Source organism: Bison bison, unplaced genomic scaffold (assembly GCF_000754665.1).
Source record: "Bison bison bison isolate TAMUID 2011002044 unplaced genomic scaffold, Bison_UMD1.0 scf7180017864283, whole genome shotgun sequence".
Lineage (NCBI taxonomy): Eukaryota > Metazoa > Chordata > Mammalia > Artiodactyla > Bovidae > Bison > Bison bison.
In genome coordinates, this window is record NW_011494855.1 from 3,180,249 (window position 1) to 3,205,194 (window position 24,946).

The window sequence follows — 24,946 nt, forward strand, 5'->3', positions numbered from 1 at the left end:
AGATGGTGACTGCAGCCATGAAATTAAAAGACGCTTACTCCTTGGAAGAAAAGTTATGACCAACCTAGATAGCATATTTTAAAGCAGAGACATTACTTTGCCAACAAAGGTCCGTCTAGTCAAGGCTATGGTTTTTCCAGTGGTCATGTATGGATGTGAGAGTTGGACTGTGAAGAAGGCTGAGCACTGAAGAATTTATGCTTTTGAACTGTGGTGTTGGAGAAGACTCTTGAGAGTCCCTTGGACTGCAAGGAGATCCAACCAGTCCATTCTGAAGGAGATCAGCCCTGGGATTTCTTTGGAAGGAATGATGCTAAAGCTGAAACTCCAGTACTTTGGCCACCTCATATGAAGAGTTGACTCATTGGAAAAGACTCTGATGCTGGAGGGATTGGGGGCAGGAGGAGAAGGGATCAATGGAGGATGAGATGGCTGGATGGCATCACTGACTCAATGGACCTGAGTCTGAGTGAACTCCGGGAGTTGGTGATGGACAGGGAGGCCTGGCGTGCTGTGATTCATGGAGTCACAAAGAGTGGACACGACTGAGCAACTGAACTGAACGATAGTGAAAACTAACGTTCATCGAACATTTTATTATGTCCCAGAAACTGTTTTAAAGTCCGTGATGTGGATAATCTAACATAACCCTCAGCCGACTTAGGAGTTGAGTCCTATTATTAGGTACTCGGGGAAACCCAGGCACAGGGGCTTATGGACTTGCTCAGGAGCAGACAAGCAAGGACGTGGTAGTGCTGAGGCTCAGGCAGGTGTTCTTAATCTAGCAACCCAGCTTTTCACCTGCTGTGAGGTTGACTATAGTTAGGTATAGGTTCTTGAACCATTTAGGGAAGGTTATTCAATTCCACTTGAACCTGCTCACTTTTCTGCCCAATCTTCCCATTTTAGTAACTTCTATTTTATTCATTCTGATTCCTCTCAGATGATGTTCTCCGAGATACTTTCTCTGACCACCCTGCCTGGCATGCCGTAGATGTTGAATAAAAAGTAATTTTAACTTTTTTTCTCTCTAGGTTCCCAGTAAAGGTGCTAAGAAAGAATGTGAGACAGGAAAATAATTAAACATTTTTACTGAGGTAAGTTTTTTATGATTTAATTTTTTTTAAAGAAAATGTCTCTTATTTAAAAAAAATTTCCCTCCATACCTGGTTTCTGAAGATACAAGAGGGAGATTGTTGTTTTAGGAGTGTGTCAGTTGATAGAACCTGGGGTTCTTAAGGTGGTTGCCAGAAATGTGGACTTCTGATTAAGGTCATTTGGCTTCCTTACTTCTTTGACTTGAATCTTTAATAAATTTCCGTTATCTCCTTGTTTTAAAGCCTGGTGCTGAGCGGAAGATCCCACAGGTGGAAATCCATAAGCTGTTTGGTGATTATACATACTTGCAATGTTCAGTAAAAACTTTTGATTTTAAAGTAGGGAGCTGAAGGGATTTGAAGCCACTTGGTGAGACTGCAACACTTCATTTTCTTAAATGAAAATGTGTTGTTTTTTTTCTTGCAGTAGTGAGAAAAAAACTTCCATTAATGACACCTAACTCCTGCCACCCAGAAATGACTGCCATTGTTATTTTGATGGAACTCCATTTAGAAATTTATGAATATAGAAGTATTTACATATAAATCTTTAAGTAAATTGGTCTTTTATTTAATACAACAGTATATTCTATGTATCTTTGCACATGAATTGTAAAAGACATGTATAATCGTATACAGTCATTTTACTGACAATATTTGATTGTTTAGAGGCACCATACTTTAATTGAATCATTCATTTGATGACTGTTTGGATGGTTTCTAGTGGATAATAGTGTGTCAGACAACCCTGTACCTACATCATTATATGCTTGTTCATTTATCTTCTTTGAAGTGTAACTACTGGGTCAAAGATGATACGCATTTTAAATGTAGGTGCTTGTGGCTAAACTGCCCTCTGTAAATAAAGGCCCCTTCCCAACTGAAATTTACCAGAGTCCTGTTTTCCATGTCCTTACCCACACTGAGTTTTGTTCATGTGTTTAATGCTTACCCGTCCAATGGGAGGAAAAAATGGTGTCTTTTTGAGATAGCAGGGCTTTCTTGTTTTTAATTGTATTTGTTTGTTTTGGGCTGTGCTGATCTTTGTTGCTGCACTCGGGCTTTTCTAGCAGGGGCTACTCTTCAATGCAGTGTGCGGGCTTCTCGGGGCAGTGGCTTGTCCTGTGGAGCACTGGTTCTAGGGGCGTGGCCTTCAGTAGTTGTGGCATGTGTTATCTTCCCAGATCAGGGATTGAACCTGTGTCTCCTGCACTAGCAGGTGGCTTCTTTGCCATTGGGCCACCAGGGAAGCAAGATAGCAGGGTTTCTGACTGGAGTAAACCTTTCATGTTTAAAGACCTCTTTCATCTGATAGCCTTATTTACATAAAAAATTTCCTTGTTAAAAACATACATGTGGTTCTTGTGTATATGTGAAACACTCTTGGACTTTAAATGTGATGAAAATGTTGGAATATGTTGAGATCTTTGTTTTTAGGTCTATTACCCTGATTGAAAGTGAAAGTCGCTCAGTCGTGTCCAACACTGCAACCCAGGCCAGGATACTGGAGTGGGTAGCCTTTCCCTTCTCCAGGGGTCTTCCCAACCCAGGGATCGAACCCAGGTCTCCCGCATTGCAGGCAGATTCTTTACCAGCTGAGCCACAAGGGAAGCCCAAGAATACTGGAGTGGGTAACCTATCCCTTCTACAGGGGATCTTCCTGACTCAGGAACCGAACTGGGGTCTCCTGCGTTGCAGGTGAATTCTTTACCAACTGAGCTATCAGGGAAGCCCATTACCCTGATTAATTCAGTATAAATATTTTTAAATTGTTGTTGTTCAGTCACTAAGTTGTGTCCAACTCTTTGTGACCCCATGGACTGCAGCACACCAGGCTTCCCTGTCCTTCACTATCTCCTGGAGTTTGCTCAAGCTCATGTCCATTGAGTCGGTGATGCCATCCAACCATCTCATTCTCTGTCTTCCCTTCTGCCTTTAGTGTTTCCCAGCATCAGGATCTTTTTCAGTAAGTTGGCTCTTCACATCAGGTGACTAAAGTATCGGAGCTTCAGCTACAGTGTCAGTCTTGCCAGTGAATATTCAGGGTTGATTTCCTTTAGGATTGACTGGTTTGATCTTCTTGCTGCTCAAGGGACTCTCAAGAGTCTTCTCCAGCATGACAGTTCAAAAGCATCAGTTCTCTGGAGCTCAGCCTTTATGATCCAACTCTCACATCTGACATGACTATTGGATAAAGTATAGCTCTGACTATATGGACCTTTGTCAGCAAAGTGATGTTTCTGCTTCTTAATATGCTATCTAGATTTGTCATGGCTTTTTTTCCAAAGAATAAGCATCTTTTAATTTTGTGGTTGCAGTCACCATCCACAGTGATTTGGAACCCAAGAAAATAAAATCTGCCACTGTTTCCACTTTTTCTCCATCTGTTTGCCGTGAAGTGATGGGATCAGATGCCATGATTTTAGTTTTTTGAATGTTGAGTTTTAAGCCAGCTTTTTCACTCTCTTTCACCCTCTTCAGGAGTCTTTAGTTCCTCTTTGCTTTCTGCCATTAGTGTCATCTGCATGTCTGAAGTTGTTGATATTTCTCCCAGCAGTCTTGATTCTAGCTTGTGATTCATCCAACCCAGCATTTCACACGATGTACTTCAAATATAAGTTAAATAAGCAGGGTGACAATATACAGCCTTTATGTTCTCCTTTTCCAATTTTGAACCAGTCTATTGTTCCATGTCTGGTTCTAACTGTTGCTTCTTGACCTGCATACAGGTTTCTTAAGAGGCAGGTAAGGTGGTCTTATGTTCCCATCTCTCTAAGAATTTTCCACTATTGGCGACTAACTAATATTACTGAGTTAGGTGACTATGCATTCACATGTATACATATGAATGCCAGTGTTGAGTTTCATCTGTCCAGAGGATTTTGCCAGTTTCTGATATGAATATGAGCTCTAATTTTATGTTTATTTTAGATTTTATTTCAAATAAAAGTTGCCTAAGGAAGGTCTCACATGAAACAAACATGTACTTTGTCATCGGCTTACTGTTTCTTTTTTGACTTAATTGAAAGCCAGTTAAAATTCATCTTTTTCCTTGATATAGAATGCATCTTCTTATAGATTGCCTTTCATGTGAGTGCTTTTCTTTTCACTCCAAGTTAACATTGTTGAGGCTTGGACCTAGTGTGTTTTATGCACCAGCTTATATCCACAACTGCTGTGATACCTGGCACGTGCATGGCAGACACTCAAATCATTTTTGTAGGAATTAATGATTGGTCAGTATCATCATTGTTAAGTTAGAATTAAGATGCAAATGAGATGTGCCTTCAATTTTAATTAAGAAATTTAATTTCTTGGAGAAGAAAACTAGCACCTGTGATGTTTAAATGCACCTAAATCTAGATGTATATAATTGTGACATTTGCTACCGTAACCTCTTGTGATGTTTTGTTCGGACTGTTGATTTGGATTCTGTCCAATTTCTTCGCAGAATTCCACATACAACTGCGTTTTAAGTCTGCTTTTTTGTTTGTTGCTGTTAAGGGGAAAGTAACTGTCTAAAATAGGTAAAGTACTTGATCTACTATTTACGATATGTTTCATATTATACAGATGGGAATATCTTTGAGTTATTTGAAGACAAGGATAAAGTAAATTATAATGGAGAGAAATTGAGGTATATTTTAATTGTGTAGTTCAGCATTTGTTAAAAGTAGAGAAATGGATTGCCAGCCATTAAGAAGAATGTGTAAATCTTTGTCCAGTATCCTGCCTATTAAGCGTTTCTGACTCACAACCAGTTTTTCACAGCCAAAATAAACAGAGAGAATGGAACAATTATCTAATAGATTTAGGCAATGTTGAGGATTCTTGTTTCATACACTTTGTTTCCACTGGAGTATGGGATTCTAAAGAATGCATGTGCTAGCTTTAATTAGTATTTTAGCAGCAGCTATTTGCATGTAAAATTTTTTTAATTTATTAAATAATCCCCTAGCAATTTATTTGTACTTTAACTTTCTTAGCAGCTCCTTCCTTAATAAATCTAAAGTTATTAATAAATCTAGGCAGGCTTGAAAGGAAATTATTGAGTCTTCATTTAGTAAGGTCTAAATTAATTATATTTTCTGGACTTTACCCTCTATCTTATTGTGGCTAATGGTATGATCCTGTATTTGTTTTCTAAAATAAGTGAAGTTCTATGTTATTATATCTCTTTTCTCCAGTAGTATAGGAAGTTCCTTATATTATAGCTTTCATTTCACTGATGACTTACTTTCTTTAATTGCATGCTTTAAAACTCTAATTCTAAAAATACTTCTGAAAAGTGAGGCATTACTAGTAGCAGTTAAACTGGAGTCTTAATTAAACTTAAGACTATCATTTATTTCTCCTCTGAGCTGCGTTTGTAAAAATTTTTATACTGTATTTAAACAGATTTTAAGACATTCTTATGCACTTAATGGGTTGGATTTTATGCATTTGCAACAGTTTCTTCCTATTTTAGGCATAAAGCTTAAAGTTTAGACTGGCAGTGTAAGTGGTTATTTGATTGGAAAGTTGGAAAGAAGAGAAGTTCTGTCTTCATATACAGGATTTGTGGTGGTAGAATATTCACATGAAACTGTTTCATGGTCAGGGTGAGAGTACTGAACCGCAACAGGAGGGCAGAGTAAGTGCTGATGTGTGGTATAGAGAACATCCCCCCAGCAAGGGCAACACTTGGCCCTCCTTCTGTAGCATTTACAGTGAGTTAGTCCCTCACAGAGGTTTTATTAAATTCGGAGTCTTAGGGGGAGGGTTTGGGGAAGAGGGGTAGAGAACAGAAGCTTTGGGCTACAAGTTCCATAATGAACGTGGTGTTTGGTGGAGCTCCCCAGGGGTAGGCCTCTCCAGCCTCTTAACATCCCATCCCCCTTGAGACCCTGGACGCTTTGTGCTGTGAGAGAACTTGGTCTGGAGCTAGGCGGAGGGAGTCTACCATCTACCAATGCAGAGTCTCAATTCACTTCAGTTCAGTCACTCAGTCCTGTCCGACTCTTTGCGACCCCGTGGTCTCACTGCAGAGTCTGGATGCAGAGTCTCTAAGTAGACTTCCACCACGCAAGTGTGAGGTAGTGGTGTAATGACAAACACGAGAATTCCACACGAGCTTTACCTCTGTGCCTGTTTGTTCAGAGAGGACACCTAATTCATGGTGTGGCTTATGTTTGTGTCTGTTAAACCCAGTAAGTTTTGTTGTAAGTAGATTTCAGTCTGTTTTAATGTAACAAAGTTTTTTGTCTGAATCTTCTGGCAGCCATCTCTCAAATGTTAATGGTAATAGCTGTCAGTAGGAAGGGTATCCGCCTACATCTTTTCTGCAGTGCTTGAAACCATCCCACTTCCTTTTTCTTTTTCTTTAAGAACTGATTACTGACACTTGGGAATTATAATCAGATTTCATCAATCTTTATGGAAAGGTTACCAATTATTGCACTGAAAAACAGGCATTTGTCTCTAATAGTAAGTGTTTCTTTTGGTATGTCTCTCTCAGTTCATTGCTTTTAAATACCTCTTAGGTGAATGAATGCTTTGTGTCATGCCCTGATTTAATACATTTAAAGCAGACTTTATTGATGGCTTTCTTACTTTCAGTTATATGGGAGGGGGAATAATTTAATAGAGAATTTTCATAGGATCTTTTGGTTGCTTAGATGTCCTTGGGGTAGAAAAGAATGACTGGTGTCAGTTACTTCTGTTGTGATGCAAGCTCCAGAATCAATATTTGCGTTGAAGAGTTGAGAGCAGTGAGGGTTTTTATGCTGGGGATGTACATATTGAGCGTTGGGCTGTACCTTCGGTGTGTATTCTTTGATTTTGTTCTCTAATAACTCTCAGAGGCTAGATTCAGTCACTCCAGTTTTAGAGAATAGAAGGCTTGGTTATGAGATTTGTCCTTGGGCACTCAGCTAGTACATTAAAAACAAAACAATAACTTGAATCCAGATCTCTCTGGCTTTTCTTGTCACAGTTCTTAGAGTGTTTCCATTATCGTAGATGAGTGAAATGTTGGGCGGAACAAGGATACAGCCGCTTTATCAGCACCATCACCCTCGTTCTTACCCTCCTGTCTGTTTCTAATGTTCTTCAGCATTAACTGGCGAATTTTAGGAGCCTGCCAAGGTGTCTGGCTCATTGTGTTCAATACAACATAGGCTTGTTTAATTTAGCAGTGCTCTGAGATGAAAGGTTCATGACGGCCAAGTACAAACAGACCTTCTGTGGGATGTTAATTTTGTTATAGGAGAGAATACTTGTTTTTTCTTGCTCTGTATTAATAAAGAAGCTGGCACATTTTCTCATCAGTTAAAAAGGACTTGAACTTGTTTAAATCTGTGTAATCAAAGGGAAGCGAGTGGTTCTGATAAACATTTTTCTTTGTGCAGTTTTTGGTTAATTCCATTTTATACCTGCCGGCAAATTGCAGTTTGTGTGCTCTTTTGTTCTTTTCTTCTTCTACTTTGAATTTGATTTTATGATTGGTCGCTGTGGGGATTTGGTGGTAGGAAAATAAATCATTTCCTCATTTGAACAGATTGTGTGTTTGTGTGTGTATGTGTGTGTTTACGACAGGTTATCCTGTAGTAGGCAGAGTGATTCAGTCAGGCCCCTGCATGGAGGTGTCACTATATGATTTTGTGTAGTAATTTTTTTTCATAACAGCTCTATTGACATGTAATTCACATACCATAAAGTTCACCCATTTAAAACATAAAATTCAGTAGATCTTTCTGTATTCACAGAGTTATGCATGGATCCCCAGTCTCATTCCAGAACACTTTCATCACCCCAAAAAGAAACCCCAGACTGAGTAGCAGTCACTTTCCATTCTTCCCTCTCTTTAGTCTCTGGCAACCACCGTTCTACTTTGTGTGTCTCTGAATTCAGAGTGTGTCATATAAATGGAATTATACAGTACGTGTGACCTTTTGTGTCTGACTTCTTTCACTTAGCATGCTTTTGAGGTTTGTCTGTTCATAGCATATGTAAGAATTCATTCTTTTTTGTTGCTAAATAATATTCTACAGCATAGATAGATAACATTTTGTTTATTCATCCGTTGATGGCCATTTAGGTGGTTTCCAGGTTTTGGAAGTTGTGAATGCTACTGAGAACATTCATGTCTAAGTTTTTTGGGTGGACATCTGCTGTCGTTTCTCATGGATATATACCTAAGGGTAGAATTGCTGCCTTTCATGGTAACTCTATATTTAACTTTTTGAGGGACTGCCAAACTGTTTTCCAAAGTGGCTGTACTATTTTACGTTCCCATCAGCAGTGTTAGAGGATTCCATCCTGGCCAACACTTGTTATTTTTTGTTTTGTTTTTCATAGTAACCATCCCAGTGGGTGTGAAGTGGTCTCTCATGGTAATTTTGATTTGCATTTTCCCTAATGGCTGCTGCTGCTGCTAAGTCGCTTCAGTCGTGTCTCACTCTGTGCGACCCCTTAGATGGCAGCCCACCAGGCTCCCCCGTCCCTGGAATTCTCCAGGCAAGAACGCTGGAGTGGTTTGCCATTTCTTTCTCCAATGCATGAAAGTGAAAAGGGAAAGGGAAGTCGCTCAGTTGTGCCCCACTCTTAGCAACCCCATGGACTGCAGCCTACCAGGCTCATTCATCCATGGGATTTTCCAGGGAAGAGTACTGGAGTGGGGTGCCATCGCCTTCTCTGCCCTAATGGCTAATGATGTTCAATATTTTTTCATGAGCTTCTTGGTCACTTGTATATTTTTTAGAGAAATGCCTATTCACGTTCTTTTCCCATTTTAAAAACGGGATTGTCTTTTTATTGTTGAGTTATAATGTTTTTGTGTATTCTAGATTTCTTTGCATCCCTCTGCCCTCCACATAGGTCTTTATCAGAGATATGAATTGTAAAATTTTCCTCCCTTTCTGTGGATTGTCTTTTCACTTTTTAAAAAGAATGTTCTTTGAAGAAATTTTTTAATTTTTGAGAAGACCAAACTTCTGTTTTTCTTTGGTTGCTTATGTTGTCTTGCCTCTGTTTGAAATTTTCTGCAAGTTAAAAAAAAATTGCACCTTATTTCTATACATCTGATTTTAAAAGTTGCTGCAAAATTAAATGATCAGCTGTTAACTATACAATGGATAGAGGTATTTAAACATCTTTCATATTTTCAAATATTCTCTTACAAGGTGAGAAGACCAAGTTTCCTAACCTAAAACTCAGTGTGCATTTTTTAAGTTAGAAAAAATGTCTTTCAGTGTTCTGCCTAGCTCAGAATGCATGGGACATTCTGTGAACATTTTCAGTGTCTTGTATGTACTAAGCCCTTGACTAGGCTTGGGGATCCGGAGGTGACTGGGCCATGGCTCTATCCTCAAAGAACTAGAGCTCACATGCCAAGCTAGAAGTATCCACAGACAGTGGAGACCCATGGAAGGGAGGAAGGAGTACTCTTCTATATCTGGGTGAGAGTGCCTCACTGAAGAGTGGATACTTGAAGCAGCTCTATTGAGATATAATTCATGTACCATGAAGTTCACCCATTTAAAGCCTGTAACTCAGTAGATTTCAGTATATTCAGAAGAGTTGTGCTCAATCCGAACACAATGGCAATCAGGGTGGCAATCAGAACTTTTTGTTAGGGTCTTTGATTTTCTCCTCCAGTTTCTTGCTACTGTATACAGCGAGTGTCTAGACCAAGCATCTTGTAGCCATGGTATTTAGAATTCTTAGTGTAATAACATGTAGAAATGGATATGACAACTTCGATACCTAGATGTGAACCTAAACAAAACCACTTTACTTTCTTCAGGTTTTCCAGGTTTTCAGAAAGGAAAATTTCCTGCTTACCAGTCAGTTTAGCATTGGGCGGGGAGGGTGTATGTCTCTCTCTAAGCTAAAGCCTAAGTAATTCCGTACCGTCAGAGCATAAAATGTGAGGCGAGGAGTAACAGGTGCGTGGCTGCAGAGGAAGATTGATTGTAGAGAGCTGGGTGTGTCCTGTTAAGGAGTTTAGATTTTGTCCCTGTTGATTCTGGAGCCACTCTCCAGCAGGGGGAGCGTGATATAGTCACTCTGGCCACTGTGTTATGGATGCTGCCTGCGGGGGCAGGACTGGAGACCAGAGTCCCATTAGGCTGTTGCGTTAGTCCAGTAAGAGTCAGTGAGGACCTGAACTAGGGTATTTGTGGCAGAGTTGGATAAGACCCAGGCTGGAAATGTTTAGGAGCTATCAGTCAGGAATCCTGGCTACAAGTAACAGAAATCCTCCTTAAGTTTAAACTATCTTAAGTTAAAAGAGGAATTAATTGGAGGGTTCTTGGAGAAGGTTGTAAAAGATATGAAATGCTGCAGAAACCAGAACAACCCAGGGTCCTCGGGGATTGGAAGAGGTCTCATCATCACAGGGACTCTTTCTCCCAACTCTGGGCCCTTGGGCTTCTGCATAGGGCAGGGGCTGTCTTCTTACTCTCCTGCCAAGAGGAAGAAAAAGCTCCTCTCTCCCAGCTCATTTTTAAAATCCCAGGGGCTCTCTTGGCTTTGAGTTTTTTGCCTTCACCAGGCATGGGGGTCTTTGAAAGCTGTCTACCACCATCACGTTGGGAGTTCCCAAAAAGAGGAAGGTTGTTGTGGGCAGAGCCAACCCTGCACACATGCTCGGGGAGTACTGAGACGGAGGAGATCTGAGGAGGAAGAGTGCTCCCACTTGTGTGTCTCTAGTAGCCTGTGATGGCGCCATTGCCACCGAGAACGCAAGTTCAGGGAGCAGGCAGACCGGAGTGCCATGAGTTCAGGTTTAGACCAGCTTAGACTGGGGCCTGGAACTAATCACAACTTGTATGTTACATATTTTTATGATTATTTGACTGGTTTGGCTTTCTTCACAATTAAAAGTCTCATGAGGACAGGAACTGTCTTGTTTTCTTCATTCTGAACTTCCAGAGCCCAGCGTAGTATACTTGACACATAACAGGCATTCAGTGAGTATCTATGTGAGTGATGCAGGTGAGCACGTTCAGCAGGCAGCTGAGCGTACAGTTTGGATCTCAGTCGAGGACAGGAAATATAGATTTGGGAGTTATCAGTGTAGGGCTATGTAGTGGACATAGTGGCTAAGGAACTGTTATGAAAGTTCAGATACTGTGTAGACCTGAAATTTTCATGTCCAGGTAATGAAATTATGCCTTTTTTCTTTGCCATGCCAAGTATTATCAGTAATTATCTACTGACAATCCTGCTAATTAGTTTTTTAAATTTCGTGACTAAAATTAGATTTGTGATAGGTAGGGAAATAAAGGTGATAAAGACAGATTCTGTTTCCGTTTAAGAATAACTGACTCATAGGATGAAACCTTGGATATGATTTCAGATCACTCCTGTAAGCTCTCACAAAAGATGTTTATAAAAACACTTGGAACAATACAGATTGTACTAAGAAAATGTGCTTTGATCAACTCTGGAGATACAAAGCAGGGAACTTAATAAATCAAGTCCTATTTGTGAATGGAAAGGACTGGAAGTTCACCTTAAAAGTAAGAACTGAGTTCACAGCAAGACCTAAATTTTGTATTCTGAATAGCAGATGTTAACTTATTTTCATCTTTTATATATTAAAAAAAAGAATTGCAGGTTTCAGATTTTGGCATCTTGAAATCTGACTCCTGATTCCTATCTCTTAATAGCTTTTGGAACACTAGTCTAAAAATGGAATTTGACTTTGGTTTTTTACCCTTTAATTTTGAGGTGAATGTGCTGCCAGCTCTGTCTTTCCTCTATATTCAAGAAAACCAAATCACAGGTAGCTTGGATATGGTATAATTTTTATTATTTAAATATTAGAAAAATAGGGTCTTGTTTATGTAAAGTAGTAATGTTACGTTGACACTTGGGAAAGATGGTTTTTTGGTTTTTGTGCTTTTTTTCATTTTAGTGCATAAATAGAATTGTATTACTTTTAGGGCTAAACGCTCTCATCCTACCACCTTGCCATATGACAAGATATTATAGTAAATTGCATGTATTTTAAGTGTCTTTGTTTATTGCCTAGATTCCTTTCTTACCCTCCTAGTAGAAATGTGAGCCATATTTGTTTGTTTAATTTTTTGCCAAAGAACTTTAACTAAATTTGCCCGACTCCCAGTGCAGGCAAGTGTCTTTTAGCAAGTTAATTTAAAGGAGCATTTCTAAAAACTCAAACTGCATAGATTATAGCATTCCAGCTTTTTAAATTACTGTTAAGATATATGTTTAAAATATGACACAGATGATTTTCTTTTGGTTTATAGATTAATGCTTATTCTTTCAAATAGGTTCAACACATATCTGATAGACTAAGACTTTGTGCCTTCTGAATTTTACCAAGGCTCCTTCAAGACTGGGAAAGAGAATACATTTCAGTTCTTAATGATAAAGTCAAAATTATGAGTTTGACTCCTGCGTAAGCTAGTTAAGTTATAAATGGGAAAATCTCCATGCTGAGACCCCAGACCCCAGCAAACTGTATCCTTTTTGAAATCAGTTAGAGCTGAAATGAAAGAAGGTTGATTTCTGGAGGCTCCTGGAGAAAAAAAAAACTTTAAATACCTCTAATATAGTTTAGCTTATTCTGTATTCTGAAATGATTTTCATCAAGAGGTTCTTACCTTCATTCTTTTCTAGTTAATTTTTCAGAGGTAGAATCATTCAAAATAGAAAAGTTCACAGCCTAGATGTCAGAGGGGTTCGTCAGCAGCCCTTACGGATGGTGGTGCACAGTGGCCCTTGGGAAGAGGCCTGACTCGCTCGTGCCGCTGGGCCCGGGGCTCATCAGGGCCACTCCTCTGTTGCATCGCTTTCACATATGCCGTATCTCCACTCCTTAGTTCTTGGATTTTTTTGGTAACTAATAAATATAATTTTATCATATATGATAATATTACTTTGTCATATAATTTTATTACTGTATCATTCATGATGAAAGTGAAAAGGAGAGTGAAAAAGTTGGCTTAAAACCCAGTGTTCAAAAAATGAAGATCATGGCATCAGGTCCCATCACTTCATGGGAAATAGATGGGGAAACAATGGAAACAGTGAGAGACTTTGTTTTGGGGTGCTCCAAAATCACTGCAGATGGTGACTGCAGCCATGAAATTAAAAGATGCTTGCTCCTTGGAAGAAAAACTATGACCAACCTAGACAGCATATTAAAAAGCAGAGACATTACTTTGCCAACAAAGATCCACCTAATCAAAGCTGTGGTTTTTCCAGTAGTGATGTATGGATGTGAGAGTTGGATTATAAAGAGAGCTGAATGCCAAAGAATTGATGCTTTTGAACTGTGGTGTTGGAGAAGACTCTTGAGAGTCCCTTGGACTGCAAGGAGATCCAAGCAGTCCTTCCTAAAGGAAATGAGTCCTGAATATTCATTGGAAGGACTGATGCTAAAGCTGAAACTCCAATACTTTGGCCACCTGATGCAAAGAACTGACTCATTGGAAAAGACCCTGATGCTGGGAAAGACTGAAGGCAGGAGGAGAAGGGGATGACAGAGGATGAGATGGTTGGATGGCATCACCGACTCGATGGACCTAAGTTTGAGCAAGCTCTGGGAGTTGGTGATGGACAGGGAAGCCTGGCATATTGCAGTCCATGGGGTTGCTAAGAGTCGGACACAGCTGAGCGACTGAACTGAAAAATAATTATAAAAGGAACATTAAATAATGGGGGAGGAGAAACATCCAAATAGTTTACCTTTACCCAGATTTAGTCTAATTAAGGAAGGATTTGTCTGAGTTATGGAAAGTTTAAAACAATTGAAATGCACCTCTGATTAAGTGTGTGTAGAATTTAGGCTAATGTGTTGCTTAGCAGTTGTAAAGACTGGTGATTCTAAATAATATATGCATACTCTGTATGTAAACTGACATTTCTAATGGACTTTAGCTGTGGTTTCTGTAGTTTAAGTAGCTGATGAATCTTGATTATGCTCTCAGTAAACAGTCTTTCTCACTAGACAGAGAACGCAGACACTTTTCAACCAGCACGTGCTTCTGTGTTTGTCACACCTGAATTTAATAAGTTTTATTCTGCATCTCCGAAGTAGTGAAATAGTGTGCAGAAATGCTTTTAAGGGTGGAAGTGTGTGGTTTGTAGGCTTCTTTTACAGATGTGTTGCCATGAAACCTTGTATATAGAACAGCTCATCTTCAGATGACAGTAGAGGTCTGGACTGGCCCTCACACAAGCTCGAGGAGCTCCATTTGAAACCGTTGTTCAGGCTGTCATGAATGAAAGGTCGAGTCTGGGGAGGAATGAAGGATAAATTACTTGTCTGTGTATCCTATTTGTTAATACTTTATACTGTATTATTTACTTACGTGAAAAACACGGGTGCAATTTAAAATGTTTGACACCACCATACACATGGTCAAAAGTAATAATCACACTGGCAGCTACTCTACCTCATAACTTTAAGGCAGTCTTTTCATCTTAGAGGAAAGACCTTGCCTGACTTGCCAAGATTATGATAATGAAGGGTACCCAAAAGCCAAAGCGAGGAAGAGAAATTATCCTATATACCTAGTCCTGTCAACAGTGTTGTTCTCTCTTCCGTGTTAAGACATAGTCCGATTAAAGTGAGTTAGAGAATAACAATCACACTGAGAATAAACCACCAGTGCTCAAGGTTGTAACAGTCCCCGTTCTCAGACACGTGTGGTCCCTGTGGGGGCCTGGCTGGGAGACTCACTGCTAAGGAGTTTACGGTTTCTTCTCTTCATCATGGGGAATAGCTCTGTCATCTTGGGCAGGTTCTTAAGGTCATTGGTGCTCTACCAGTCTGTGAAATGCCTCATCACAGAATTGCCATGAGGGCAAGTGGAAATGGCTGTATCTGAAGTGGTTAGCACAGTGCCTGGCTGTTATAAATCGTCAGTAGATGTTAGGTGACGGACATTAACAAGGCAGCAGTAATGGACGGAGGAGATGCTGTGAAGAAGCACAGATTCGGCTCTCAGCTTTAGTGGACTCCACTGTGACAGCTGTCATTCTACCTTTTAAATTAAAGAAAATATTGGAGGCAAGTTGGAAAAGCTTCATAATGAAAACCTTGTTTACTCTAAGCTGTTGAATGTCTCTCCTTTTTTGGACATGTCTTACCCGTTTACCTTAAAAATTTTTATTTTCATTTTTACAAATCTGAAAAACAAAAATGAAAAGTTAAAATTACAGAATATGCTGGTTGGTTTTTCGTCTTTCATTTTAATGGTCATTGCTTCTCTACAGGAATGAAAATATTCACAAACTGTGCTCACAGAACTTGTGGTCTGGAATGCCGTGGTTACCGAACATTTAGGAGCCACCAGGGAAGTCTGTTTAGGAGATTAGCGGTGTTTAATGTGGATGTGAGTTTGGATATGATGTGTTTAGAACATGTGACAGAATCAATGTCAGTCAGAATTTACTAAAAGCTTATCACCTGATAAAATTGTTCCTTTGAGAACAGAAAACATGATAGTTCAAAGACAGCTTAAAATTTTTAGGAAAGGAATAACAGTTTCTAGGGAAATCTGAAACACAGTACATCAACGGTTTTCTCTAACAAGGGATATTTATTGAATTTTTTTGTCCATTGCATGAGTTCATTGGATTCTTTTATTAAAAAAATCCTAAACGAGGAGCACCACTGCACAAGAGAAAATATAGTATAGATTTTCAAATGGATGCCCTTGATAAGCTGTAAACTGTCGTATATATTAATGGCAAGAGGTGTGGACCTATTGAGTTCTGTTTGTGATGAATAAATAAGCTTATGTCTTCTGTCAGATGTGAGTACCAGCTTTGGTCCAATTGACACAGCATTCTCTAAAATCAGCAGAAGAGAATGCGCTATGGTGCAGTATCTCGTCTGACACTAACAGGGACTTGACTTAAAGCTGCCTAGTTGTTATAGATAGTTAATTAATTAATTATGGGTCTTGCTATGTGTTTTTCACATCTTTTTATACTTCTAAACTGCCAGAATCTCTTAGAGATGACAAGTTCCACTCTGTGTATGGAAGTACTTTTTTTTTTTTTTTTTTAACATTTGTCCTGAATTCACTTAGGTTTCAAAAGATACCTTTGTTCTGGAATTTTAAGCTGTCAGTGTATAATTCTTTATTCATCTTATCACTGGCATTTATTATTTTAACTTTATATTAGAAGAAGAATCATCCTGTTTCCATTGATATTCTTTAGTTGTATTATTTAAGTGCAGTGACTAAAATCTTACAGACTAGATGCAGAATGGCTTTGTAATTTGCTGCTGACCGTGCTGCCTGAAACCCAGAACGTACAACAATGACAGACAGAGTACATGTGCAGTAAATGTTTATTTGAATTAATGAATTGCTCTAGGCTAGCTTGCGGTTATAATATTTTCAAAATTGAGTGACCAAGCATTCAGTACTGTAGTTTAGCTAAACATTTGGGCTTTGTTTGAAGCCAATAAACAGACCGCCGTGTAATCCAGGGAGACCAGTCTGTTCACTTTTCCGTCCAATAGTAATTTACTTTTACAGTTGTGTTTATATAGAGTAAAGGTCAAAAGAAAAGATGTATTTGAGGCAGTTATATCAATTGCTTCACTACAATGAAAGATTTTCAATATGCTAATGAAAAAGGGGCAATTTAGAATGGATATTATAAAATATAAGCAGCTATTTTTTCTCCAGCTTTATTGAGGCGTAATTGACCTGCAGTAAATGGCATGTGTTTAAAGTGTACGATTTCATCTGTTCTGACAAACACAGACACGCTTGAAACCATCACCACAGTAAGAACATTGAAAGTACCCATGGCCGGCGAAAGCTTCTCTGTGCTCTTGGTAATGCCACCCTCACACCCTTCTGCTTGTATCTCCATGCCGCCACTGACCTGTTGCTGTAGATTAGTTTGCCTGTTCTAGGTTTTATGTAAGTGGATTTATGTACTCTGTACTCATTTTTGCCTAGCTTCTTTCACTCAGTGTAACTATTTCAAGGTTCGTTCATGTTGCTGAGTGTATCAGTAGTTTTTTCCTTTATTCCTGAGAAATACAGATACTCCACAGTTTGTGTATGTATTCACTGTTGATGGTCATCTGGGTGTTTCCAGTACAGGCTATTATAAATAAAGCTGATCTGAAAGTTTATATACAAGTCTTTGTATGGACATGTGCTTTCTTTTCTCTTAGGCAGATACCTAGGAGTGGGATGGCTCTATCCTGTGGTAGGTTATGTTCAAGTATTTTAAAACCATCAAATTGTTTTTCAAGTTGTCATGTCCTTTTACATTTATCACCAGCAGTGCATGAGAGTTCCAGTTACTCCACATCTCTGTCAGCAGTTAATATGGTCAGTCTTTTTAATTCTAGTCATTCTAATAAATGTGTCGTGGTATTATCTCATTGTGCTTTTAATTTGCATTTTCCTAATGACTAATGTGTTGAGTACTTTTTTATGTGCTAATTTGCCATTTCTCTGTGAAAGGTCAGATCTATTATTCATTGATTATATTTTTTGTTTTCTTATTGCTGAGTTTTGAGAGTTCTTTGTATATTCTATATATAGATTCTTTATTAGATAAATGATCTGCAAATATTTTCTCCAAGTCTGATTTGTCTTTTTATTTTCTTAACGGTGTCTTTCAAAGAGCAAAAGTTCTTAAGTTTGACGTTCAGTTTATCAGTTTTTCTAATTTATGGGTTATGCTTTTGGTATCATATTTAATAAATCTTTACCTAATCCTTGATCATAGAGATTATCTCCTGTTGTCTTGTAGAAGTTTCGTAGTTTTAGGCTTTTACATTTAGGGATATGATCCATTTTGACTTGATTTTTGCATGTGATACAAAGTGTGATCAGAGTTCGTATTTTTTGCATATGGATATCTGGTTGTTCCAGCACCATCTGTTGAAGTGACCATTCTCTCTTCACTGAATTGCCTTTGCACCTTAGTCAAAAGTCACTTGTGGTCTATTTTGGAGTCTGTTTTGTTCCATTCGTCTTTTGTCTGCCATTATGCTTCTACTATCTGGTCCCATCACTTCATGGGAAATAGATGGGGAAACAGTGTCAGACTTTATTTTTTGGGGCTCCAAAATCACTGCAGATGGTGACTGCAGCCATGAAATTAAAAGACACTTACTCCTTAGAAGAAAAGTTATGACCAACCTAGATAGCATATTTAAAAGCAGAGACATTACTTTGCCAACAAAGGTCCCTCTAATCAAGGCTATGGTTTTTCCAGTGGTCATGTATGGATGTGAGAGTTGGACTGTGAAGAAAGTGGAGCACCAAAGAATTGATGCTTTTGAACTGTGGTGTTGGAGAAGACTCTTGAGAGTCCCTTGGACTGCAGGGAGATCCAACCAGTCCGTTCTAAAGGAGATTGGTCCTGGGTGTTCTTTGGAAGGACTGATGCTGAAGCTGAAACTCCAGTACTTTGGCCACCTCATGCGAAGAGTTGACTCATTGGAAAAGACTCTGATGCTGGGAGGGATTGGGGGCAGGAGGAAAAGGGGATGGCAGAGGATGAGATGGCTGGATGGCATCACTGACTCAATAGTCATGAGTTTGAGTGAACTCCGGGAGTTGGTGATGGACAGGAAGGCCTGGCGTGCTGCGATTCATGGGGTCGCAAAGAGTTGGACACGACATAGCGACTGAACTGAACTGAACTGATGCTGTCTTATGGAGAAGACAATGGCACCCCACTCCAGTACTCTTGCCTGGAAAATCCCATGGATGGAGGAGCCTGGTAGGCTGCAGTCCATGAGGTCGCCAAGAGTCATACACAACTGAGCGACTTCAGTTTCCACTTTCATGCATTGGAGAAGGAAATGGCAACCCACTCCAGTGTTCTTGCCTGGAGAATCCCATGGACAGAGAAGCCCTAGTAGGCTGCAGTCCATGGGGTCGCACAGAGTCGGACACGACTGAAGCAACTTAGCAGCAGCAGCAGCATACTCAGGCTTGAAATTTGGTAGTATTAGTCCTCCAACTTTGTACATTTTTTTCAGAGTTGTTTTGGCTATCCATATAAAACTTAGCATCAGCCTATCAACATATACAAAACAGCCTTTGAGACTTTGTTCGGGATTGTACTGAATCTGTATGTCAATTTGGACTTCCCAAAATGAAAAATGGAAACAGTGACAGACTTTATTTTCTTGGGCTCCAAAATCACTGAAGATGGTGATTACAGCCATGAAATTAAAAGATAATTGCTCCTTGGAAGAAAAGCTATGACAAACCTAGACAGCATGTTAAAAAGGAGAAACATGACTTTACCAACAATGGTCTGTATAGTCAAAACTATGGTTTTTCCAGTAGTTGTGTGAGATGTGAGAGTTGGACCATAAAGAAGGCTAAATGCTGAAGTATTGAACTGTGGTGCTGGAGAAGACTCTTGAGAGTCACTTGGATAGCAAGATCAAACCAGTCAATCATAAAGGAAATCAACCCTGAATATTCATTCAAAGACTGACGCTGAAGCTGAAGCTTCAGTACTTTGGCCAACTGATGTGAAGAGCCAACTCATTGGAAAAGACCCTGATGCTGGGAAAGATTGAGGGCAGGAGAAGAAGGGGACGACAGAGGATGAGATGGTTGGATGGCATCACTGACTCAGTGGACATGAGTTTGAGCAAACTCCAGAAGATAGTGAAGGACAGGGAAGCCTGGTGTGCTGCTGTTCATTGGATTGCAAAGAGTTGAACAAGACTAAGTGAACAACAAAAAACAGAGATGGCACTAGTGGTAAAGAACCTGCATGCCAATGTAGGAGACATAAGAGATGCGGGTTCGATTACTGGGTCAGGAAGATCCCCTGGGGGAGGACACAGCAACACACTCTAGTACTCTTGACTGGAGAATCCCATGGACAGAGGAGCCCTCGTGCGCTACAGTCCTTAGGGTCTCAAAGAGTTGGACACTACTGAAGCAGCCTAGCATGTATGCATTCATATGTCAGTTTGGAGAGAATTGACTTCTTAGAACAGTATTAAGTCTTCCAGCCCATGAAGATGTCTTATTTCTCTCCTTTATGTCATTAATTTCTCTCAGCAGTGTTTTAAAGTACAGATCTTGCATATCTTTTGCCAGATTTAGGCTTATTTTGTGTATTTTGGCCTTATTATAAGTGGTATTTTTTAAAATGTCAGTATAAAATTGTTCATTACAATTCAGAAATACAGTACAATTTATGAAAATACAATTTGATATGTATATATTGGGATAGCCAAAAGATTCATTGAGTTTTTTCCATAAGGTGACTCTGGTAATGCTTAATTGTCTTTAACTTCATACAAAACAATTTTCTTAGATTGTATTTTGATAGCTATCATCAGTGTGCATTAAAAAAAACTTAAATTGGTGAATTTTTGTGTAGTCATTTTAGTATTGAAGATGGAAGGAAAAAAAGCAACATTTTTGGTGTATTATGCTTTATTATTTCAAGAAAGGTAAAAACAACTGAAATGCAAAAAAAAAAAGATTATAGCATATGGAGAAGATGCTGTGATTGAAAGTGTCAAAAGTGGTTTGTGGTTTCATGCTGGAGATTTCTCACTGAATGATGCTCTGCATTCAAGTAGGCCAGTTGAAGTTAATAATGATCAAATCAAGACATTAATTGAGAACAGTCTGTGTTACACCCTTCTGGAGACAGCTGACATACTCAAAATATCTGTATCAAGTGTTGAAAATCATTTGCATTGGCTTGGTTATGTTAATCACTTTGATGTTTGGGTTCCACGTAAGTTAAACAAACAAAAACGAAAAAACCTCCTTGATTGAATTTCCACATGTGAGTCTTTACTAAAATGTAATGAAAATGTTCCATTTTTAAAACAAATTGTGATGGGCAATGAAAAGTGAATACTGTACAATAATGTGGAATAGAAGATGACGGGACAAGCAAAATGAACCGGCACCAACCACATCAAAGACCGGTCTTCATCCAAAGAAGGTGATCTTGTGTATATGGTGGGATTGGAAGGGAGTTCTCTATTATGAGCTCCTTCTGGAAAACCAAGCAGATCCAACAAGTGCTGCTCCCAGTTAGACCAACTGAAAGCAGCACTCGAAGAGAAGCATCCAGAATTAGTCAACAGAAAACGCATAATCCTCCATCAGGATAATGCAAGACCACATGTTTCTTTGATGACCAGGCAAAAACTGCTATTACAACTTGGTTGGTAAGTTCTGAGTCATCTGCCGTGTTCACCAGACATTGCACCTTTGGATGTCCATTTATTTTGGTCTTTACAAAATTCTCCTAATGGGAAAAATTTCAGTTCCTTGGAAGACTGTAAAAGGCACCTGAAACAGTTCTTTACTCAAAAATATGAAATGTTTTGGGAAGATGAAATTATGAAGTTGCCTGGAAAATGGCAGAAGGTAATGGAACAAAATGATGAATATGTTGTTCAATAAAGTTCTTAGTGAAAATGAAAAATGTGTTTTATTTTTACTTAAACTGAAGGAACTTTTTGGCCAGCCCAGTAGATCTTATATCCTGCAACTGTGCTAAACTCACTTATTTTCTAGGGTCTGTTACATTCTCTATATAAATTATTGTTATTCCTCGTCTTAGAGGGAAATTATTCAGTTTTTCATCATTTAGTGTGATGTTAGCTGTAGTTTTTTTGGGATTCTCTTTATGAGATTGAGGAAATTCTCTTCTTAGTTTGTTAAGAGTTTTCTCAGGAATGGATTTTGTTAGGTATGTTTCTGCATTTATTGGGATAATTGTATAATTTTTATTAGTTTGTTAATATGGTAAATTACATTGAATATATTTCAGATTGTAAACCAGCCCTGCATTCCTTGGATAAATCCCATGAGGTCATGATATATTATCCTTTTTATATATTGCTGGGTTTGATTTGCTAAAATTTTGTTTGCAATTTTTGCATCTGTGTTCATGAGGGACATAATAGCTTCTTGTAATGTCTGCTTATCTTCAGTATTAGGTTAATGCTGACTTCATAGAATAAATTGGAAATTATTTTCTCCTGTTCAGTTTTCTGAAAGAATTGGTAATTTTCTTTTCCTTTAGTGTTTGTTAAGAGTTCATGAATAAGGCCATCTGGATCCAGAGTTTTCTTTGAGGGAGGATTTTAAACTATAAATTAAATTTTAGAAATAGATTCAGGGCAAAAAAAATAGATCTGGTTCTATTCAGGTTATCTGTTTCTTTTTGAGTGGGTTTTGGTATTTTGTATTTTTCAAAGAGTTTGTCCATTTCATCTGTCAAATTTATTGCCATAAAAGTTTTTATTGTAGTCTCACATAATCTTTTTCATATCTAGAGTGTATGGTGATATCACCTCTGTCGTTCCTTATATTGATATGTAATTTGTGTCTTATTTCTTTTTTTCCTGATCAGTCCATTTGGAGGCTTATCAAATTTATTTACCCAAAGAATTAGCTTCTGTTTCCTTTATTTCTCTTTTTAGAAGTGTCATTGATTTTCCGCTGTAATCCCCATTCTTTTCCTTCCTTCTCCATACTGTGTGTATGTGTAATTTTAATTATTTTTCTTTTTTGCTAAATTTTTCTAATTTTATACAATCTGGTTCTTTAAGGTCTTGATTTAGGTTGTTTCCTTCCCAAGATAATTGAGGATATTTAGGCTCAGAGAAGTTGAGACAACAGTTAAAATGCACAGCCCTCTATCCATTTTCTTAATGTCGTAAATGCTGTGATAGAGACAAGTAAAAATGCAATGGGAACATACAAGAAGAGAGATGAACCTGTGGAGAGTAAGAAGGCCTCTCTGGCGTCTTTGATGTCCCAGGAGTTTTATTCTGTCGAGGTCTAGGATAAATCTGTAAGACCAAATGCAAAGTATTAGTTCCGACAGTTTATTCTGCATTGGTTGCCGATCTCCCTCTTGGTTGCTGTATTTCAAAAAATGAGTTAGAATATTCCAAGAGTAACTCTGTATGTACCTAATACTCCCTTGGGGTTAATCGACAGATCTGCTTTTTATTTCTATTAAGACTGTTTGCAGTGGTCATGGTAACTCTGGCTGTAACAGTGGTGGCAGGTGTTGCTGACAAGAGTGTGTTGAATAGGAGGAAAACCTGGGGGCGGAATGTGAGGGGATTGTTAAAAAGATTTACATCGGTATCTCACTGCGAACTTAGTAATGCATATTTCTCAAACTATTCCTTATTTAACAGGTTATAACTTTTTTTAAAGTAATTTTATCATTAAAAAGCCATAATTCTATAGTTATATTATAAATGGAGTGAAACCAGCATAATGTAGTAACATCTCAGAGTCCATATTACAAGGTTGAGTTCTCCAATCTGAATCAAGGTCCTATATTTAGGGATTTTGAAAAATACATAACAGCTGTTTGCTGGGAGGCACTAATAGAACTTGTGGTCAAATGTAGGGAAGAAACAAAAGGGAAGAAAGTGGAGTTATTTTCAAGTGGCCACGAGGGCCAAGAATTATGTGTATTATTTTATTTTCTCTTAAAAAAAAAAAGCAATGTGAACCTGAGCCTGTTTTTTTTCTTTTTTTAAATTATGGTTGGAAGCACAAGCTACTCCTTTAACTGGTTGCTTCTCAAAATTGAAAAATTTTCCATTCCATAAGTTTGTAGAGCAGAAAATAGCAGTGGGATTAAGCAGCTAGTTTTGATAGTGTCAGGACCGGAACCCAGACTCCTGAGTCAGACACCTGGATTCTAACACAGCTTCCCTCTTTTGTACTCTGTATAGCCATGAGTTTAGCTTAATGGTACTTTTCTTCTGGTTGTGGTTTAAATGAAAAACTGAATGAGTTATCACTCAGATGTTTAATACTATTTTGGGTAGGGGACCCATTTTCCTCTTCTCAAGGATAGAGGAAATAATTAAGGGTCATGCAGATAAGAAGCTACTTAGAGTTCTTGTGTCTGAAAGTGATTCCATCTCATCCACTCCATCTACTTTATTTTTTTAATTGACATATAGTTGATTTAAAATGTGTTAATTTCTGCTCTGCAGCAAAGTGACTCAGTTATATACATATATACATTCTTCTTTATATTCTTTTCCACTATGGTTTATCCAGGATATTGAATATAGTTCCCCGTGGTATACAGTCGGACCTTGTTGTTTACCCATCCTGTATGTAATAGTTTTCGTCTACTAACCCCAGACTCCCAATCCTTCCCTTCCCCTGTCTCCCTTTCCCCGGGCAGTCGCAAGTCTGTCCTCTGTGTCTGAGTCTGCTTCTGTTTCGTATATAGGTTCATTCCTGCCATGTTTTAGATATAAGTGACATCATGTGGTATTTATCTTTCTGTTTCTGACTTCACTTAGTATGACAATCTCTACTTGCATTCATGTTGCTGCAAATGGCATTATCTCATTCTCTCTTTATCCACTTTTAGAATTACAGGTCTTTTTTAATTGGACAAACATAACTGAATGTCCATGCATTGTCTGTCTTCCTAAAAAAATTTAAAGTCAGGGAATTGATCATGTCCATACCCCAGCACCCAGCAAAATGCCTGATTGCAGCTCCATCTTTATCCATTCATCTGTTAATGGATACTGGGCATTGTCTGTTTATTCAGATCAAAAGGAACCTATAAAGGCCTAGTTTGTGCAAATTATCTGGGCTGAGCATATTTTCTCATTCTTTCCTTTTCACCATTTCGTAGAGATTCTGATGGATACTTCAGAGAGCTATATGACACAGCCTCCTAATTTATTCCCGAAATTCATGTTTGTCAGATGCAGCAGCACCCTGATGAGTGAACATGATGAATGAAGTGCATTGAGTAGGTGGATGTCTTTATTTTTCAGCAGGACAACGTAGTGAAGTTCTATTAGTCTATTCAGCTAACTGAATCTTAGCTTTTAAACGTAT

At 38.6% G+C, this 24,946-nt stretch overlaps 1 protein-coding gene across 4 annotated transcripts in view; it reads left to right on the forward strand.

The window, feature by feature from the left end:
* MKL2 (MKL/myocardin-like 2) overlaps positions 1-24,946 on the forward strand; it is a 230,959-nt gene that overhangs the window by 27,061 nt on the left and 178,952 nt on the right. For 3 of the 4 annotated variants that reach the window (XM_010849431.1, XM_010849430.1, XM_010849434.1), the window contains exon 3: positions 1,035-1,097. The gene's annotated coding sequence lies outside the window, so the exon portion shown is untranslated. Of the gene's footprint in view, positions 1-1,034; positions 1,098-1,340; positions 1,390-24,946 lie in introns of all 4 variants that reach the window. The other variant, XM_010849432.1, reaches the window with a different exon arrangement.